General features: G+C 41.5%; 1 protein-coding gene across 6 annotated transcripts in view; it reads left to right on the top strand.

Moving 5' to 3' along the window:
- Positions 1 to 6,252: 6,252 nt before the first annotated feature.
- The window catches only part of DIS3L2 (DIS3 like 3'-5' exoribonuclease 2), a 345,141-nt gene continuing 332,354 nt past the window's right edge, over positions 6,253 to 19,039 (top strand). For 3 of the 6 annotated variants that reach the window (XM_019445566.2, XM_019445567.2, XM_053903722.1), the window contains exon 1: positions 6,255 to 6,554. The gene's annotated coding sequence lies outside the window, so the exon portion shown is untranslated. Of the gene's footprint in view, positions 6,555 to 6,599; positions 7,137 to 19,039 lie in introns of those variants that run through there. The other 3 variants (XM_019445568.2, XM_019445569.2, XM_053903714.1) reach the window with 3 other exon arrangements.

Below are 19,039 nucleotides of genomic sequence, written 5' to 3'. Positions count from 1 at the left end.
ATGATTTATCTGAGCCAGGCTCTTATTCTGTCTCCCCTTTCTTTAAATGTATTTTTAAAAAGATTCAGAGGTGTGGATTTTGTCTTTTTAATCCAGTGTACGATGCTATTTTTTTAAATAGGAGAATTTAGTCCATTTACATGTAATCTTATAATTATTTTGATTGTGTCATTCTATATTTTTCTCAGTTAATAAAATTCTTTGTTTTCTCTTTAGTTTAAGATTTCTATTGGAGGCCGTTTTTTATTCATTCAAGTGAGATGAGATTTTCTCAAAATTTTCTGAACAACCCAATTTCTTAGTGTTTTACTATGTTTTCACTTACCCAACAAAAACCAGATATGCTCATTTCTTTCTATTTGTTCTGATTCAAAACTATTTTTCTTAAGAAACTTGCTTTTCTTTCTTATAGATTCAGTTTTTTTGTTTGTTTGTTTGTTTTGTTTTTGGTCATTCACTCACCTCCAAGTCCTCCTTAGTCAAATCCTTTTGCTTTGGTTTTGGCATTCTGAAAAGTTTTACCTCCAGTTAATTTTCTTTAATTAAAAAAAAACTTTGTTTTTAATTTTAAGTAGAGCATGAGCACGGAAAAAGGGTCGAGGGAGAGAGAGAAAATCTTAAGCAGACTCTGTGCTCAGCATGGAGCCTGATGTGGGGCTCATCCCACCACCCTCGGATTGTGACCTGAGCTGAAATCAAGAGTCAGAGGCACAATTGACTGAGCTACCCAGGTGCCCCTCCAGTTAAAATTTTTATTTATTTATTTATAAATGTTTATTTATCTATTTTTGACAGAGAGAGAGAACAAGTGGGGGGGGGGGAGGGAGGGAGGGAGGGAGAGAGAGAGAGAGAGAGAGAGAGAGAGAGAGAGAGAGAGAGAGAGAGAGTCCCAAGCAGGCTCTGTGCTGGCAGTGCAGAGGCCAATTCAGGGCTTGAACCCATGAACTAGGAGATCAGGAGCTGAGCTGAAACCAAGAGTTGGATGCTTAACTGACTGAGCCTCCCAGGTGCCCCCAATTAAATATTTTAAAATATGATTATCACATTTTATGAAAACTATACTTTATATCCTTGCTTTTCAGACTAGTTATATGTATCTGTGTAGATAGGCTATACACTGCATAAGATTATCATTTCTCTTTGCCTATATACATATCCTTCATTGAAATTTGCTCCCTTTTCCTTCAGTAAGTGGGTCCCCCGGCACACACACATACACTGAGACCCTAAGGAAGGTATGGACTTGAACAGCCATAATTGTACTGAGTGGGTCTGTTTCCCTGGGTTAGCCGATTGGCTCCCATGGACCCCTAACCCATAGGCTGGCCTTAGCCAATCGCATGTTTTCTCTCTATATGTCTAAAATGAGGAGACTCATTCAACATTGGGTGCTAGAAAGGGATGAATAGACTTACCTTTCATTGAAATTGTTCCTCCCCCACTCCAAACACACACAGACGCAGAGCAAACCCATCCCTCCCCTCCAGCACATGACTCCTTGGAGGAGAGTTGTTATCTGGAAAAAAAAAATGGGTTGTGTTGGGAAGAGAGAGTGCCAAAAGAGAAGTTTGGTAGGCTGCAGCATCGGCTACAGAAGGAAGAAAAAAAAAGCTCTCTCTGTCGGGACCATCATATACCAGACACTTAGTTGTTCCACACTCCTAAGAGTGACTACGATTTAGGATAACCTCTTGTCAAATGATAGTATTAATGAACATGTATTTAGTATGTGCCAGGCAATGTTTTAAACGGTTTACAGGTATGGACTCATTTAAATTTCCTATCAACCTTATGAGGTACTATCATGACTCACTTTCTATGAGTAGGGAAACCTCAACGGAGAGGTTGAGTAACTTGCCGAAGGTCACATAGTGAGTGACTGAAGGAGTTGGATTTGAATCCGGCAGTTTGGTTCCCCTTGTCTTAAGAGGCACGATGCACTGCTGTTGTAATGGAATTGCCAGCGTCATGTGAGGCTGGCATCTGGCAGGGGGTGAGGTACAGGAGAAAAGTCAAGTATTGTCCTATAAAGACCTCCAGCTGCAGTGAATTCTCCAACCAAACAAAGGTATAAACATTCTGGGTTTAATGAGCCTGGATGTCATTCTTTGTCTTTCAAAGTGTAATAATTGTTAGATGCCATTTACAGCTGCTGAGATAGATCTTCGATTAAAAGACACAGTTCAAAATTAGAAAAAAAAAAAAAAAGGAAGATCAAAGAAAGAAAAGATCAAAATGGGAGGACAAGAGAGTATAAAAATCAAGACAAATTTAAAGCTGAAGATGTGGGGAATAAAACCCTGGAATGATAACATTGTAAATGAGAAGTTTCCAAAATTCATGCTTTTAGTAGCATATGTTAAATAAAAAATAAAAGAAGAGCAAAGAACTAGAAAATAAAAAAATTAAAAAAAACTAAAAATGTTAAGAATAACATGTTGATAAATCCTGATAAAATAAAATGAATAATTAGAAGTATTTGAAAAGGTGAAGTTTGACACAGGAGCTAGAATGTAAGAGAGACATTAAGGTAAAGGCTGAGAGTCATAAGGCAAAAAAATGGGAATGATCTAGAAGGATTTACATTTAAATAGTTAAGAGAAAAATAATACCATAAAGATAGAGGGAAAAGAAAAATGTACTATTTTTTTAAAGCTAACTTTAAAGTGAGGCAAGAACAAAAACAGACTCTAATCAGACAAGGATTGCAAGCGGGAAAGAGTAGTCTGGGCAGGGCTAATTGCTGGAATTGAGGCGGCCAAGATCAACTGATATGGTCAGGATGAGACATATTTTCTGTTCACCCATAACACTCTCCGCTGGCAGCTCTGTCACCCACACAGATAAAGATGAGGCTTGTGGCACTTGATTCCATCCCATAGCTGAGCCGGGTCCTTCCAAAGTCATACCCCCAGGCCAGCAAAGCCTCCTTCACGTTGGTCCTTGGAATATGTTCAATTCTACCTTAGTTCTTCTTTAACATATTTAACAGTCCTTTTGCTATCTTTTAGTTCCTTCAAGCTGAGATTCACACGTGAAAGACAATCAAAACAGGTTACTGTTGAATGGATTTATTCCATCTTACTTCCTTGAAGTTCTGTTGGTGTTTGGTTATTACATTGTTCTCTCTCTCTCCCCGTCTCACACACACACACACACACACACACACACACACACACACTCTTTATCACCTAGCTTCATTTTTTTTTAACGTTTATTTTTGAGACAGAGAGAGACAGAGCATGAACGGGGGAGGGTCAGAGAGAGAGGGAATCTGAAACAGGCTCCAGGCTCTGAGCTGTCAGCACAGAGCCCGACGCGGGGCTCGAACTCACGGACCGCGAGATCATGACCTGAGCCGAAGTCGGCCGCTTAACCGACTGAGCCACCCAGGCGCCCCACCTAGCTTCATTTTTGATGTTCTAACACTTCTTACTGATTCTGAGTTGCTTGGTTATTTACTTTCAGGGTAATTAGTGGCAGTAGAATTGCGTGGGGGAATGAGACAGTTTACAGGACTTGTTTTTGGATTGGGCTATCAGGGTGAGGGTGTGGTGGTGAGGGACAGTGGAGTCACGGATGATTCCTAGGTGTCTGGATGTCTGCCTTTGTGACTGGGTGGATATTAGTACAGAAGACCAAGTTGGGGGTGGTGGTGGTTAGGAATCAGGGTCAGGCTGCACCTGGAAAACTCTGGGGCACTGTAGCTGTCTATACTCCCTAAATTCCCAGGAAGGCTTGTATTTCATAATAGACACAATCCCTCTCAATGCCAGCATGGGATTCTTCTGGAGGTAGCAGATGGCTCACTTCATATACCAACATGGCATGGTAACCCTGGTCCTTTGTTCATATTCTGGGTATTGCCCAAAGCATTTCGCATCATTAATTGGCTATCCATCATCCAGAGACCAAAGTCAGACAAAGCTCATCACCTGGAACCTTTCTTGCCCACACCATTCTGGAAGTACAGGGTTCACCCACAACTTCCTGCAGTTCTCTAAAAATATGCCCATCATAGAAATGATAAGTTTCCATCTCTTGAGGCACCACTGAAATCTCCTGGAACCCCAGCCAAGTTGAGCTTGATGAATCACCTTGGCTCAACTGAACACAGTTCTTTAGAATTGATACTCTATTCAAGGCTGTCAGGAGGATGTGGGAATAGACTTTATCTTTTGTACTTCATGGATTTGGGGCTTTTTCTATATTACAAGTTCACTTCGTCCCTTCTGCTCACATAATAATTGATTTAGCTTCCCTTTACCAAACTATAACCATTTTCTGGTCCTGCCGTGCTCATGTTACACCTAGCGTCCCTTGGCTGATATTTTGGGTGTTCCTAAGCTCTTCAGCCACACGTTTCAAATTTCATGGTTTACTCTCACAGATGGTTGGTCACATCCATTGTGGGTAGACTTGTAGTCTCTTAGAGAAGAATATTTCACTTCTGGGTGAGCTTGTTGTAATACTTGATATAATGAGAATGTACTGGTTCTGGACTGGAGGTATGCTTGTGGGGCAAGCCTTTCACCCTTTCCTTCTGCCCACATGAGGAAGCCCAGAGCTCATTCTACTTAGATGATGTCCACCCAGCCCTGTAGCCTTCACACTAGCTGACACACTTTCTGCCAGCTGTCCCCAAATGGGATCTGCCTGTGGAACTTACATACAATAATTGTCCTTCCTTTGCTCTTGTCCTTGTTCTTCTACACTTGCTTCTACTTTTTAATGTTTATTTATTTGAGAGAGAGAGAGGGAGAGAGAGAGAGAGAGAGCTAGCAGGGGAGGGGCAGAGAGAGAGGGAGACGCAGAATCCGAAGCAGGCTCCAGGCTCTGAGCGGTCAGCACAGAGCGCAATGGCAGGGCTCGAACCCATGAACCCGCGAGATCATGACCTGAGCCAAAGTTGGATGCTTAACCGACCGAGTCACCCAGGGGTCCCTTGTATTCCTGCTTCTAATATTTTTGGTTTCCTTGGCTTCATCTCCCATTTCTGGCTCTGAAACCCCAGTTTTTATGTTATCAAAACTTTGTTCTTTTCCCTTTCTGGGTATTCCCATCCCCGGCTCCGTTGGGGCTCCTCCCACCCATTGAATCCTTTGCCATCCTCTGCTTCCTGCCCCTGCTGGGCTTCTTCCACCATCTACAGTTTGAATAGACAAGGTTTGCCTACATCACAGTCTTGCTGAGGATTCAGACCTGTGTGCACATTAAAAATCAAAGGCTCATGGGTTCATTTATTCTTTAAACAGACAGTGATTAAGGCTTTTCTTTGCGGCAAGCACTGGAGACCCAAGATTAAACAAATATTTCCCACCTTCAAGAACTTCAGGTATCAGAAGAATCCCGAAATTTACAAATACTTTAAAAAACATTAAGGCATTCAGGAACAATTTAATGTATTTCTTTTCCTTGTGTTAATGTGGAGCACATGGTGGCGGACTCCTTCACTACACAGATTCAAGCTACTGTCGACTTTGACGCCCTATTCCTGAATTTTGATTTTTTATGGTCACCACTAGGCACTTGATCGTCACAGCATTTGACACTGGTGACCACCTCCTTACTGGAATTCTTTCCTCTCCCACTGTCTTCTCAGCAGTCCTTCAACCAAACATTCTAATTTTGTTTTGTTTTGTTAGTATTTTATTTTTAAGTAATCTCTACACCCCTAGTGGGGCTCAAACTTACAACCCCTAGACCAAGAGTCACATGCTCTACCGACTGAACCAGCCAGGTACCCCCTTCAAGGAACATTCTGAATGCTCTTTGGAGGTTCCTTTTCCTTTGTTCACAACTACAATGTTGATGTTTTCTAGGCTCCATTCTTTCCTCTCTACGCACTTCCCTGGGCAGGCCACACTGACCTTTCGGTCGGTGTCTCAAACGAGCCTACTCTCGTACCTGAAACACTCCTCCTTACCCTTTTACTTGCTTGAAGTAACCTTTTCCCTACCCGTGTCCGGGTAGGCTCCCACAGCTTCCCATACTTAGCCCACCCAGGTAAGCAGTATCTGTCTGCCCGCGCTCCCACCAGTCTGCGCATTCTGGCGGCAGGGACCCCGCCTGGATTGCCCATCTCTGCATCTCCAGTGTCAGTCCTGCCCCGAGCCTTGAGCAGGTGTCCAACAACCAAGTATCTAGTAAACGAAAGAAAGAGTAAAGCCCTGTGCCAGGAAAGGACGGGCGTGGCTACATCCGGGGGGCCTAGAAGCAGGGCGCGAACCCGGGCTGGGAGGGCTCCCGCAGCTGACTGGCTTTCGAGCAGGGGGCCGCGGCGGCCGGGGTCGCCCAGCTAGAGCCACCGGCTACAGTTCATCGCCCCCGCGAGGCGAGGCCACAGAAGTCGCGTTGGCCCTTCGTCAACTCCTGCCACCTCCACCGCAGAGGAACGACGGCCGACCACCGTCTCCGCCGCGCTCTCGAGGCGCGCGGCGTTCTTGGCCCCGTCCGGCCACCGTTGCTTTCTATACAGCGGCGCCCCTGACCCGGAAGAGCATTCTCCTTAGCAACTGCGGGACCGCGGCGGCGCCAGCCTCCCGGGAGCGACGGTGAGGCCTCCCCGCCCCCGCTCCGCGCGCCCCACCTCGACCCTTTCCCTGGACCGGCCCCGGGTCTGACCTGCCACGTCTCCGCAGCGCTTAGCGGGGTACCTGCGGCGCCGGTCCTGGGCGAGCGCCCTCCGCCTCGGGCGTCGCTCCCCGGCTCCGGCGTCGCCCCTGCCCACCACACGCCCCCCCTCTCCCCCGCTCCCGGCCGACAGGGCCTGTCAGGCCCGGCTCCTCGCGCCGGGTCCCGCCGGCCCTCTCTCGTAGACCCGTTAGGGGCGCGGATAAGAAAACCAGAATTAAGCAGAGCCTGTTGCTGTAGAGAGGACGCTTCCCGAGGCTCGGGTCACCTGTGGACGCGTTCTTATGGGTCCAGATACAGGTGTTTGGGACTGGCAGGGATGGAACCCTTGAGGAGCCGGGAAGGGCAGCCGCTTAATTAGAATGCTTGATGTTTGTCTGCTGCTTTGCGCTTTCCAAAGCGATGTCTTTTATCTGCTTTGTTGATCGTGGAGGCTCTTGTAATTGAATATTTTTAACTGATCGTTTCCCGGGGATTAGGTTTCCTGTTTTTAGTGATGTGCGGTTAGTATTATGTAGCTTAGATTTTGTGTCTTCCAATTTTCTACGGAAGGAACTCTCCCTGGGACTGATTACCTTTGGGAAAAATTTCAAGTGAATTTTGCTACGTTGAAAAAAGTAGGGGCAGGTGTTGTTAATATCTCTGATTTGCATTTGAAAAGACCCAGTGATACTGAAAACCTCTCTTTATTGAGTTTGTAGGTGTGGTACTGAGAAAACTCTAAACCTTGTTTGAACATTGTTAGATAACAATTTTATATTTAATGATAACAGAGTTAGGGGCGCCTAGGTGGCTCAGTCAGTTGAGTGACTTTAGCTCAGGTCTTGATCTCACGATGGTTGGCTTCCAGGCCGGCATCGGGCTCTGTGCTGACAGCTCAGAGTCTGGAGCCTGCTTCACGTTCTGTGTCTCCCTCTCTCTCTGCCCCTCCCCCCTCTCTCTTTCTCAAAAATAAATAAACATTAATGATGAAAGAGTTAAAGCAGGCATGCGAACAATTTTCGGGAATGACATTTGGGAATAAAAGTACAGGAATTTCGATACCAAAATCCATTAATCAGCACCGTATAGTAAGTGTTTAACGAGCACCCACAGTGTTCTAGGTACGTGAAAGGATACAAAATAAGAGACCGTACACATTACGTTATTGGAAAAACTACAAAATAGCATTTGTTTAAATACAGAATCAGAGGAGAGAGCAGTATGGGCTGGAGTTTTCTGTAACATGTTTATGGATTATATCTCTAAAGTATAGGTACAATTTGTGTTTGTATTGGAGGGGACAGGGAATCCTAAACAGTTTCGTATGTTAAGTGTGCACGTGACATTTTGTAGTCCTTACTTAAAGCTCTATGGTCACTTGATTCTATTTCACTCTTACTAAAAATCAGTCTGGCGTTTTTTTTCTGTTTGAGATCTAAATGAATAGGGTTAATATCAGGAGGCTTTGCCACTGAAGAGATTCATTCCTTTGCTTTTGTGATGGTCTTACTTTTATATGAGACACCACAGTTTTCAGTAAAGTTAGTTACTAGTTCCTATATACTTAAGAGTTTTGTGAAATGTTGCTTTTAATATTTGACAGCTATTTCCAGAGTGCTTCCTATGTAGGAGGCATTGTATCAAGAAATACCAAAAACAGGTTACTCGACAAGGAGTAGTTTTGCTTTATCTGCAGTGTATGTGTGTGTGTGTGTGTGTTTGTATGTTTTACCCATCAGCCTTTGATGCTCAGCATTTGCGTAGGGACATAGAAGGACCGGAGAAATTGATACAGGCATCTGAATTGACTTTTTTTTTTTTTCCCCGTAAGAGTTGAATAGGGATTTTAGGCTCAGTTGCTTTGGATGTCCTTCAAAGATTCATTAAGGAGACCTCTTACAGTGTTTTATTGCTTTCTTATAGTTTTAGTGGCCATTTATTCACTTTTTCCAAAGTATTTGAGTGCCTATTTGGTGTATTGTGCTTTTGTTGGAAATGGGGGAGAGTGAACACATCCGTGGCTCCTGTCTTCAGCAGATGCTACCAAATAATCACACGAATGTGAAACTGCAGATTTTTTTGTTTTCTTTTTTTGATTTAGGGAAGTCACGGGAACGACATTTGAACTAAGATCTGAAGGATGCACAGGAAAGGAAGAGTGTTCCAGTCAGACCCAACAGCACAGGCAAAGGACAGGAGAGGACAGCACAGGCATTCATGGGGAGGACTGGAGATTTAGGGTACAGCTCTATGTAGAGAACAGGAAGAGTGTTGGAAGAATCTGGTGGGAGGGGGCTGGAGAGGTGGGCCACAGGGCCTTGTAAGCAGGTTGAGGAGTTTTTCTTATCTTTCGAGTAAAGAGAAGCCTCTATACCGTTTTACTTAGAGACTTCTGCTGGATTGCAGGTGGGGATGACACTGCTACATTGTGTTTATATAGCCTGCTTTGTATTTCTACCTTTGCTTAGTATTTGTATCGTCTTCTTCCTCATTTCCCCAACGTGCTTCCTCAGTGTTACTGTAGTTGGAGAAGCTTCCATGTCCTACCAGCGAGATGTGTCCACTTTTTTTTTTCTTAATTGAGAGAAAAGGAATTTTAGGGATTAGTATTGGACACTAGAAGTTAGTTGAATTGAAATATTTTTGCATCAGTATGACTGCTAGGGCACTAACTTCTGAGACCTGTTTCTTTTTAGTTATTGCAATAAAAACACATAATATAAAACTTACCCTCTTAACCATTTTTAAGTATACAGTTCAGTGATGTTAACTATATTTACACTGTTGTGTAACAGATCACTGGGACTTTTTTTTTATCTTGGAAAACTAAAACTGTACCCAATGAACATCTTCCTGTTTCTTCCTCCAGCACCTGCCCCCCCCCCCCCCAGCTCCTAGTAGATTTGAGTTTTATTGCTCTAAATGCTTTTTGAAAGAATCATATTTGTACCACATTTTGTAGTGCTTATCTCAGAATGCCTCACCTCAGAATCAGGTCAGTTGATTTTGGGTATTGGACTGGAAACAATTTTGAGATGGTTCCATATTTTAAGTACAAAAAAACATAACAAAGCATTTTCTTAGACGGGGAAGATTTGTAAACTTTTCTTTGCAGTTTTCCCATTTTATCCCGGACTTTGTATTCCTGTAGTGTTGTATAAGTAGCCTTATAGAATCCAGTTTGTTTTTATTTTTTATTTATTTTTAAATTTTTTAATATTTATTATTGAAAGACAGATATAGAGCATGAGCATGGGAGGGGCAGAGAGAGGGGGAGACACAGAATCTGAAGCAGACTCCAGGCTCTGAGCTGTCAGCACAGTGCTGATGCGGGGCTCAAACTCACAAACTGCAAGATCACGACCCTAGCCGAAGTTGGACGCTTAACTGACTGAGCCACCCAGGTGCCCCTAGAAGCCAGCTTTTAGAATGACCATTGAACCTTTTGAAAATTGTTTTTTTTTTTTTTTTTTTTTTTTTTGCTTTAAATGGGGAGTTGCTGTGGAAAGTAAAGTTCATTTTCATTCAAATATTACTGAGCACATGCACAAATCAGACTGTGGGCCTGGAATGGTTCTGTAGATCCCTCTGAGGTCCAGCTGTCCGTGCCATTACTGGTGACATCAGGGAGACAGCCAGATTCTTGTTGTCTTTATTAGATGGAAGGTAGTGGTGGAGCTGTGTCATAGACTCTGGGTCTAAAGTTCTCTCTGGTCCAGCAAGAGAGTGGACCCAGGATTAAAATGTGAGAGATGGCTAATGTCTGGGAGAAGACAGGAGCCACAAATAAGGGTCCTTGCTCCATATTTGTTAAGATCAGAAGGCTGACAAATGTGATGGGCGTGCACAAAGAGATAATGAATCTGTGAACATTAACTCATGGGCATGAGGGAAAGGGGTTTTGAAGATATATGGTGTTAGGAGTTTGGGTCTATATAAACCAAAATCCTGGTGCCGGGCAGATGGATGTTAAGGGTAGACCTGAGGTGCTGTGTCTGTTTATCTTAGCCAGCCTAGGGGATAAGACAGACAGAGAATGCAACCTCAGGGTCAAAAGCCACCTTTCTTTTGCTAATCAGCTCTGCTCTGGGTAGCTTCATCCCTCAGTGGTCTATCACCCTATTTACCTAATTTTGTTCTTCCTTCCTGTGAAAGCAGCTTTCTGCTATAGTACTAAATTGGGGGGCCTTTTCGCCCTGAATACCTAATCTCATATACCTTTGCCCCCCCCCCCCCCCCCCCAATCTTGGGGCCTCTGCCCTGTCTATACTTATTTACCCAATCGCGTTTACCCACACTTGGGTGTGAGCATCCTATGGCTTTGTAATTCTTTTTGCCTTGTTGACCCATCAGTGCAGGCTCAGGGAATCATTCCTAAGCTTATTCCCCACAGAGCTGCTCCTTTGTGTCACATCAAGGGAGATAGAAGGATTTGACGAGAACTTTTCAGATAGCATTTTTTGGAACCATAGCAAGAACTTGATGTCCCAGAGTTGCAATTATGAGATTAACTCTCATGTTGAGACTGGAAGTGGTTGGGTTTAGTCAACTATTAGTCCAAAGAGACTTAGTTTTCTATTTTTTTTTTCCTATGGTGGTAAAATTTACCATCTTAACCATTTTTAAGTGTTCTGTTCAGTGGTATTAAATACATTCATGATGTGGAAACATCACCACCATCCATCTCCATAACTATTTTTTGTCTCATAAAACTGAAACTCTATGCTCATTAAACACCAACTTATTCTTTCCTCTCCCCAGCCTCTGGCAACTACTATTCTACCTCTGTCTCTATGATTTTGGGCACTCTGAGTACCTCAGAAGTGGAATCATACAGTATTTTTTTGTGACTGGCTTATTTCATTTAGCATAATATTTATTTGTTTGTTTGTTTGTTTAAATGTTTATTTATTTTTGAGAGAGAGACAGAGCATGAGTGGGGTAGGGGCAGAGAGAGGGAGACACAGAATCTGAAGCAGGCTTCAGGCTTTGAGCTGTTAACACAGAACCCGATGCGGAGCTCGAAGTCAAACCACAAGATCATGGCCTGAGCCAAAGTCAGACACTTAACTGACCAAGCCACCCAGGCACTCCTAGCATAATATTCTTAAGGTTCATCCATATTGTAGCATATATCAGAATTTCCTCCTTTTAATTTTTTAAATTTAATTCAATTTAAAATATTTTTTAAATATTTATTTTTGAGAGAGAGAAAGATAGAGTACAAGCGGGGGAGGGGCAGAGAGAGAGGGAGACAATCCAAAGCAGGCTCCGGGCCCTGAGCTGTCAGCACAGAGCCCGACATGGGGCTTGAACCCACGAACTGTGGGATTGTGACCTGAGCCAAAGTGGGACGCTTAAGCGGCTGAGCCACCCAGGTGCCTCAGAGTTTCCTCCTATACCACGTTTTGCCTATCCATCCATCTGTTGGTGAACACTTGGGTTGCTTCCACGGTTTAGCTGTTGTGAATAATCCTGCTCTGAACATGAGTGTACCATCCAACTACTTTTGATTCTTTTCTTACCTCCTAATACAGCTGCCTCTGGGATGCACCAGCGTTGGCAGACAAGAGACAGTGTTCATACTGGCAGGGAAGGACTTTAATGTGGCACAGAGTACAGGGAAAATGTCACTCATGAAATCACCTGGGACTGATAAGGACTGATAGAGGTACCTGCCTCAGAAAAATGCCTTCCAATTAGAAAGTAAAGAAGAGGAAGGGGCTTATCATTTATGGAGCCACCTCTCATCCTGTGTGTCAAATAATTCATATGCATTATGTCATTGATACCAAGTTTTGTCCAATGAGAAAGATGATTTGATTCTTGGACTGATAAGAAAATTGAGGCTCAGGGAGTATACTTAAGTCGTAAGGCAGTATGTGTTAGGACCAAAGTATGGACCCGTGACTCATTCCAAAGCCCACATTCCTTCCGTGACACTGCATCATGCTACTTCTGTAAACCGTGTTCCGATATCAGCATCAACGGTGGGCATGAGAATATCAACATAAATAGTGCGGGACTATAAAGAAGAGGGCGAGTAATGAAGTAGGCTGATACAGTAGGAAGTCTTAAAAACCTTTTAAATGAAGGAAAGTATTGTTATCTGGTAGACTGGAGAGCGAGGGTGACCAAACCTCGAGGAGGCAGAAGGTCATGCGATGCTAATTGAGGAACTCCGCTCTTGAGGTTCCTGGGCAGATTTCCTTTAATGAAATTGGATTGTTTCTCCCATTAGACTTGGATGGGGAAGAGAGGTTGGTAGTGATTGCCTCCGTGCTGAGGGGTCCAGAGAGAAGCCCCAGACATTTCTCTTTAACTTCTCCTCATTTAGAGAGCATTTCTCCACGTGGGAAATAGTTGCTTCTTTTTCTTTGCCATGGTCAGCTTTAATCCATTTTAAAGGATTGAATATGAAACCACAGCAGCAGTTACGATACCAAGGAAGAGATAATAGCACATTGTTATTTTTGTTTAATCCTACTTAAAATAAAAGCAGTTTGCATGGCTTATTATTCTTTTTAGTTCTTTTAGGTTTATTTTATTATCATTTATTTTTTTTAAGTTTTTATTTAATTTGAGAGAGACAGAGAGAGAGAGAGCAGGGGAGGGGCAGAGAGAGAGAGGGAGAGAATCCCAAGCAAGCTCCACACTGCCAGCACAGAGCCCAATGTGGGACTCGAACCCACAAGAGATCATGACCTGAGCTGAAAGAGACCCACTGAGATCATGACCTGAGCTGAAACCAAGAGTCAGATGCTTAACCAGCTGAGCCACCCAGGCTCCCCCTTTAAGTTTTTTTAAATGAAAAAATATTTGAGTTGTTCAGAGCTCTTTTGCTCCAATAAGACATTTGTTTTCTTTATGATTTACTGAATTTTGCTAGTTTAAATCAGTCTTTCTTAGTAGCTCGGAAATAAGGATGAGCCATGAATTTTATGACTAAAATGCACATTACTAACAGGGAATAATTTTACATGAATGAATTAGGGCCCAATTTTTATTTAAAGGATTACTGATTACTAGTTAAGACTATATTTTTAAAAAACTGATTTACTGAGTAATAGTTGTCATATTACAAGCTGTACATATTTAAAGTATACAGTTTGAGTTAAAAAAAAAATTTTTAAAGCTTTTTAAGTAATCTCTGTACCCAGTGTGGGGCTCGAACTCACAACTCTGAGGTCAAGAGTTGCACACTTCACTGACTGAGCCAGCCAGGTGCTTCCAGTTTGTTAAGTTTTGACATATGTATGTACTCATCATCACAAACAAGGTAGTGAATAAATCCATCACGCCCAGAGTTTTCCTTCTTGGTCCCCATCCCAGATAACCACTGATATTTCTGTCATTATATATTAATTTTCATTTCCTAGGATTTCCTAGAGTTGTATATAAATGGAACCACACAGCATGTAGTTATGCTTTTTTCACTCAGCATAATTATTTTGAGATTCACTCCCGTTTTTTAGTATATCAATAATTGATTCCTCTTTCATGCCTAGTAATATTCCTTTGTATGGATGTATCACAGATTACTAATACATTCATTTATTGATGGACATATTGGTTCTTTCCAGTTTTTAACTGGTAACAAAGAAGGCTGCTATGAACATTTGTGTACAAGTCTTTGTGTGAACATATACTTTTGTTGTTCTTTTTGTATGCTTAACTTTGAAAGAAACTGTCAAAACTTCCAAGTACTATTTTGTATTCCTACCAGCAGTGTATAAGAGGTCCACTCCCTTGGGGCGCCTGGGTGGTTCAGTCAGTTAAGCATCTGGCTCTTGATTTTGGCTCAGGTCATGATCTCACTGTCTGTGGGGTTGAGCCCTGCATTGGGCTTGGTGCTGGCCATGGATCCTGCTTAAGATTCTCTGTCTCTCTGTCTCTCTCACTGTCTCCCTCTTCCCCCCACCCGTCTGGCACTCCCCTACTTTTGCGCACTCTCTCAAAATAAACAAACTTAAAAAATAAAACAAATAAACTTAAAAAAAAAAAGTTCACTCCCTCCACATTCTTGTTAACACTTGGTATGCCAGTCTTTTCAACTTCAGACTTTCTAATAGATGTGTAGTGGTATTTCATTGTGGTCTGGATTTATATTTCTCGAATGACTGGTGATGCTGAATATCTTTTCATGAACTTATTTGCTATTCACATAGCTTCTTTGGTGAAGTGTCTGTTTTTATTTTTTTTATTTTTTATTTTTTTAAAGTTTATTTATTTTGGGTGGGCGGGGAGAGCAGAGAAAGAGGGAGAGAGAGAATCCCAAGCAGGCTCCACTCTGTCAGCACAGAGCCTGATGCGTGCGGGGCTTGAACTCACAAACCACGAGATCATATCCCTAGCCAAGATCAAGAGTCAGATGCTTAACCCACTGAATCACCCAGGAGCCCCACGTTTTGTTTTGTTTTTGATGTTTATTTTTGAGAGAGTGGGCATGTGTATGAGTGAGCAAGGGAGGGGCAGAGAAAGAGCGAGACAGAGGATCTGAGGTAAGTTCTGTGCTGAGGGTGGAGAGCCTGACATGGGGCTTGAACCCATGAACCGTGAGATCATGATCTGAGCTGACGTCTGATGCTTAACTGATTTGAGTCACCTAGGCACCCCTGGTGAAGTGTCTGTTTAAATCTTTTGTCCATTTTTAATTGGGTTCTGTGTTTTTTTATTACTGAATTTTAGAAGTTTTTTTAAATATATTCTGGATATAAGTACTTTTTCAAATTTGCAAATATTTTTCCTTATCTCTTTTTATTCCCTTAATGGTGTCTTTTGAAGAGCAAAAGTTCTTAATTTTGATGAAGTCCAAATTACAATTTTTTTCTTTTGTTGCTGTTTTTGTTACTTTACCTAAGAAATCTTTTCCTATTTAACATCACTGAAATATTCTCCTATGTTCTAGGAGTTTTTGTTAGGTTATAGATTCAGACTATGATCCACTTTGAGTTTTTAAAAAATTTTTTTGTGTTTTATTTATTTTTGAGAGAGAGAGAGAGAGAGAGATTGTATGTATTGCATGTGCAAGTGGGGGAGGGGCAGAGAGAGAGGAAGACAGAGAATCCTAAGCAGGCTCCAGGCCCTGAGCCGTCAGAGCAGAGCCTGATGGGGGCTCGAACTCATGAACCATGAGACCATGACCTGAGCTGAAGTCAGACGCTTAACCAACTGAGCCACCCAGGTGTCCCTTGAGTTATATTTATGTATAGTACAAAGTATGGATTAAAGTTCTTTTTTTTATAATCTTTTTTTTGAAATTTAAATTCAAGTCAGTTAAAGTACAGTGTAGTATTGGTTGCAGGGGTAGAACTCAGTGATTCATCACTTCTGTATAATACCCAGTGCTCATCCCAACAAGTACCCTCTTTAATGCCCATCGCCCATTTGGCCCATCCCCCCATCCGCCTTCTCTCCAGCAATTCTCAGTTTGCTCTCTGTATTTAAGAATCTCTTATGGGGGTGCCTGGGTGGCTCAGTTGGTTCAGCATCCGACTTCGGCTCAGGTCATGATCTTGTGGTTTGTGAGTTTAGCCCCACATCGGGCTCTTGTGCTGACAGCTTGGAGCCTGGAGCTAGTTTTGGATTCTGTGTCTCCTGCTCTCTCTGCCCCTTCCCTGCTCATGCTCTGTCTCTCAAAAATAAACAAACATTAAAAATAAATTTAAAAAGGAGAGTCTCTTACGGTTTGCCTCCTTCTATTTTTATCTTCTTTTTCCTTCCCTTCCCCTATGTTCATCTGTTGTGTTTCTTAAATTCTATATATAAGTGAAATTATATGATATTTATCTTTCTCTGACTTTCTTCAGTTAGCATAATACACTCTAGTTCCATCCACATTGTTGCAAATGGCAAGATTTCATTCTTTTTGATCCCCAAGTAATGTTCCATTTTATACACACACGCGCGCACACACACACACCACATCTTTGTCCATTCATCTGTAGATGGACATTTGGTCGCTTTCCATACTTTGGCTATTGTTGATAGTGCTGCTATAATCATTGGGGTCAATGTGCCCCCTTTGAATCAGCATTTTTATATCCTTTGGATAAATACCTAGTATTGCAATTGCTGGGTCATGGAGTAGTTCTATTTTTAATTTTTTGAGGAACCTCCGTACTGTTTTCCAGAGTGGCTGCACCAGTTTGCATTCTCACCAGCAGTACAGAAGTGTTCCCCTTTTTCCACATCCTTGCCAACATCTGTCGTTTCCTGAGTTGTTTGTTTTAGCCATTAATGTTCATTTTTTTGAATATAGAATCCAGTTCTAGAATCATTTGTTGAAAAGACTATTCACTAAATTGCCTTCTGCATAGGTTGGAAATCTACTTATATACGTGTTGTTCTATTTCTGGACTCCCTTTTCTGTTCCATTGATCTATTTGTCTTGATGCCAATACTACATTGTTTAGATTACTATAGTTTTATAATAGGACTTGGAGTAAGCGTTGCTGCTCTTTTTCCAGATTTTGGCTCTTAAAGGTTTTTTTCATTTCTATATTAATTTTAGAATCAGCTTTGTCAACTTTTCCAGACTCTGCCTGAGAATTTGAGATTGTATTGTATTTATAGATTTGTTTGAGGAGAACTACCTCTTAATGATGTTGTGTCTTCCAACCCATGGACATGCTGTAGTCTCCATTTATTTAGGTTTTATTTAATTTCTCTGAGAAAATTGTAGTTTTCACTGGGCAAATCATGTACATCTTTTGTCATGTTATCCCTACATATTTCATGTGTATTTTCTTAAAACAACTGTTTTTTAAACATTTATTTATTTTTGAGAGAGAGAAAGAGAGAATGTAAACAGGAGAGGGGTAGAGAGAGACAGAGACACAGAGTCTGAAGCAGGCTCCAGGCTCTGAGATGTCAGCACAGAGCCTGACGTGGGGCTCAGACTCATGGAGCTGAAGTTGGACGCTCAACTGACTGAGCCACCCAGGCGCCCCTCATATATATTTTCTAATTATTTTCTTAAATTGAAGTATACTTGACAAAATGTTACATTAGTTTCAGGTGTACGACATAGCATATTTCATATTTTTGGATGCTGTTGAAATGATGGTTTTTCGAATTTGTATTTTTGACTGTTGCTCCTTATACAAATATGCTTGATTTTTGTGCATTGATCTTCTCTGTCAACTAGGCTATGCCCACTTATTCCTCAGGCTTTTTTTGTAGATTCCATTGGATTTTTTACATAAAGATTATGTCATCTGTGAATACAATTTTACTTCTTCTTTTCTAATCTTTTGTTGATTTTATTTTTCTTACTGCATTGGCTGTAATTCCCAGTACAGTGTTAAATAGAAGTGGTGAGAGCAGACATATTTGTCTTGTTCTGATCTTAGGAAGAAAGTGCTTAGTCTTACACCATTAAGTATGATAATAGCTGTAGACTTTTCTTTTTAATGTTTATTTATTTATTTATTAAATTTTTTTTTAAATGTTTATTTATTTTTGATAGAGTGCAAGTGGGGAAGGGGCAGAGAGAGAGAGGGGAACAGAAGATCCAAAACGGGTTCTGTGCGGACAGCAGTGAGGCCGATGTGGAGCCATGAGATCATGACCTGAGCCAAAGTCAGACGCTCAACCAACTGAGCCACCCAGGTGCCCCGCTGTAGACTTTTTATACATGCTCTTTGTCAGTGAGGAAGTTTCCTTCCATTCCTAGAAGTTTTGCTGAGAGGTTTTTTTTGTTTTTTTGTTTTTTCTTTTTCCGAAATGAGGTTGGATTTTGGCAAATGCTTTTTCTGAGTCTACTGAGATGATCATATGGTTTTTCATTTTTAGTTTAATACGGTGAATGATACTGATTTTCAAATATCAGAACTAACATTGCATTCTTGAAATAAACTGTACTTAGTCCTGATGTATTATTGTTTTTTTTTTATATTGTTGGAATTGATTTCCTGAAATTTTGTTAAAAAAATTTTGCATCTATGGTTATGAAAGATATTGGTTTAGATGTTTTTTCCTGTAATATCTTTGAATTTGTTTTGGTATCAGAGTAATGCTGGCACCTTGGGATGAATTGGGAAGCATTCTTTTTCCTTTAATTTTCTGAAATAGTTTGCATCTATTCTTTTCTTTCTGCCTTAAGGATGTCCTGTGATGTTTCTGGTAATGCAGACTTGGTGGTGATGATTCTTTTAGCTTTCACACGTTTGAAGAAGTTTGTGTTTTGCCTTTGGTTCTCAAAGATATAATTGCTACATAAAGAATTCTAGATCGACAGCTTTTTCCTATTGGTGTTGTAAGGATTTTGACTCAGTATCTTCTACCTTGCTTGTTTCTGACAAGAGATCTGATATCCTTATCTCTGTTTCTCTGTACTTTATTTAAAAAAAACTTTTTTTTTATTAAAAAAAATTTTTTTTAATGTTTTATTTATTTTTGAGACAGGGAGAGAGAGACAGAG

Source organism: Panthera pardus, unplaced genomic scaffold (genome assembly GCF_024362965.1).
Source record: "Panthera pardus isolate Hobbes unplaced genomic scaffold, ASM2436296v1 HiC_scaffold_10, whole genome shotgun sequence".
Taxonomy (NCBI): Eukaryota; Metazoa; Chordata; class Mammalia; order Carnivora; family Felidae; genus Panthera; species Panthera pardus.
This window is presented reverse-complemented; position numbering and strand designations above follow the sequence as displayed.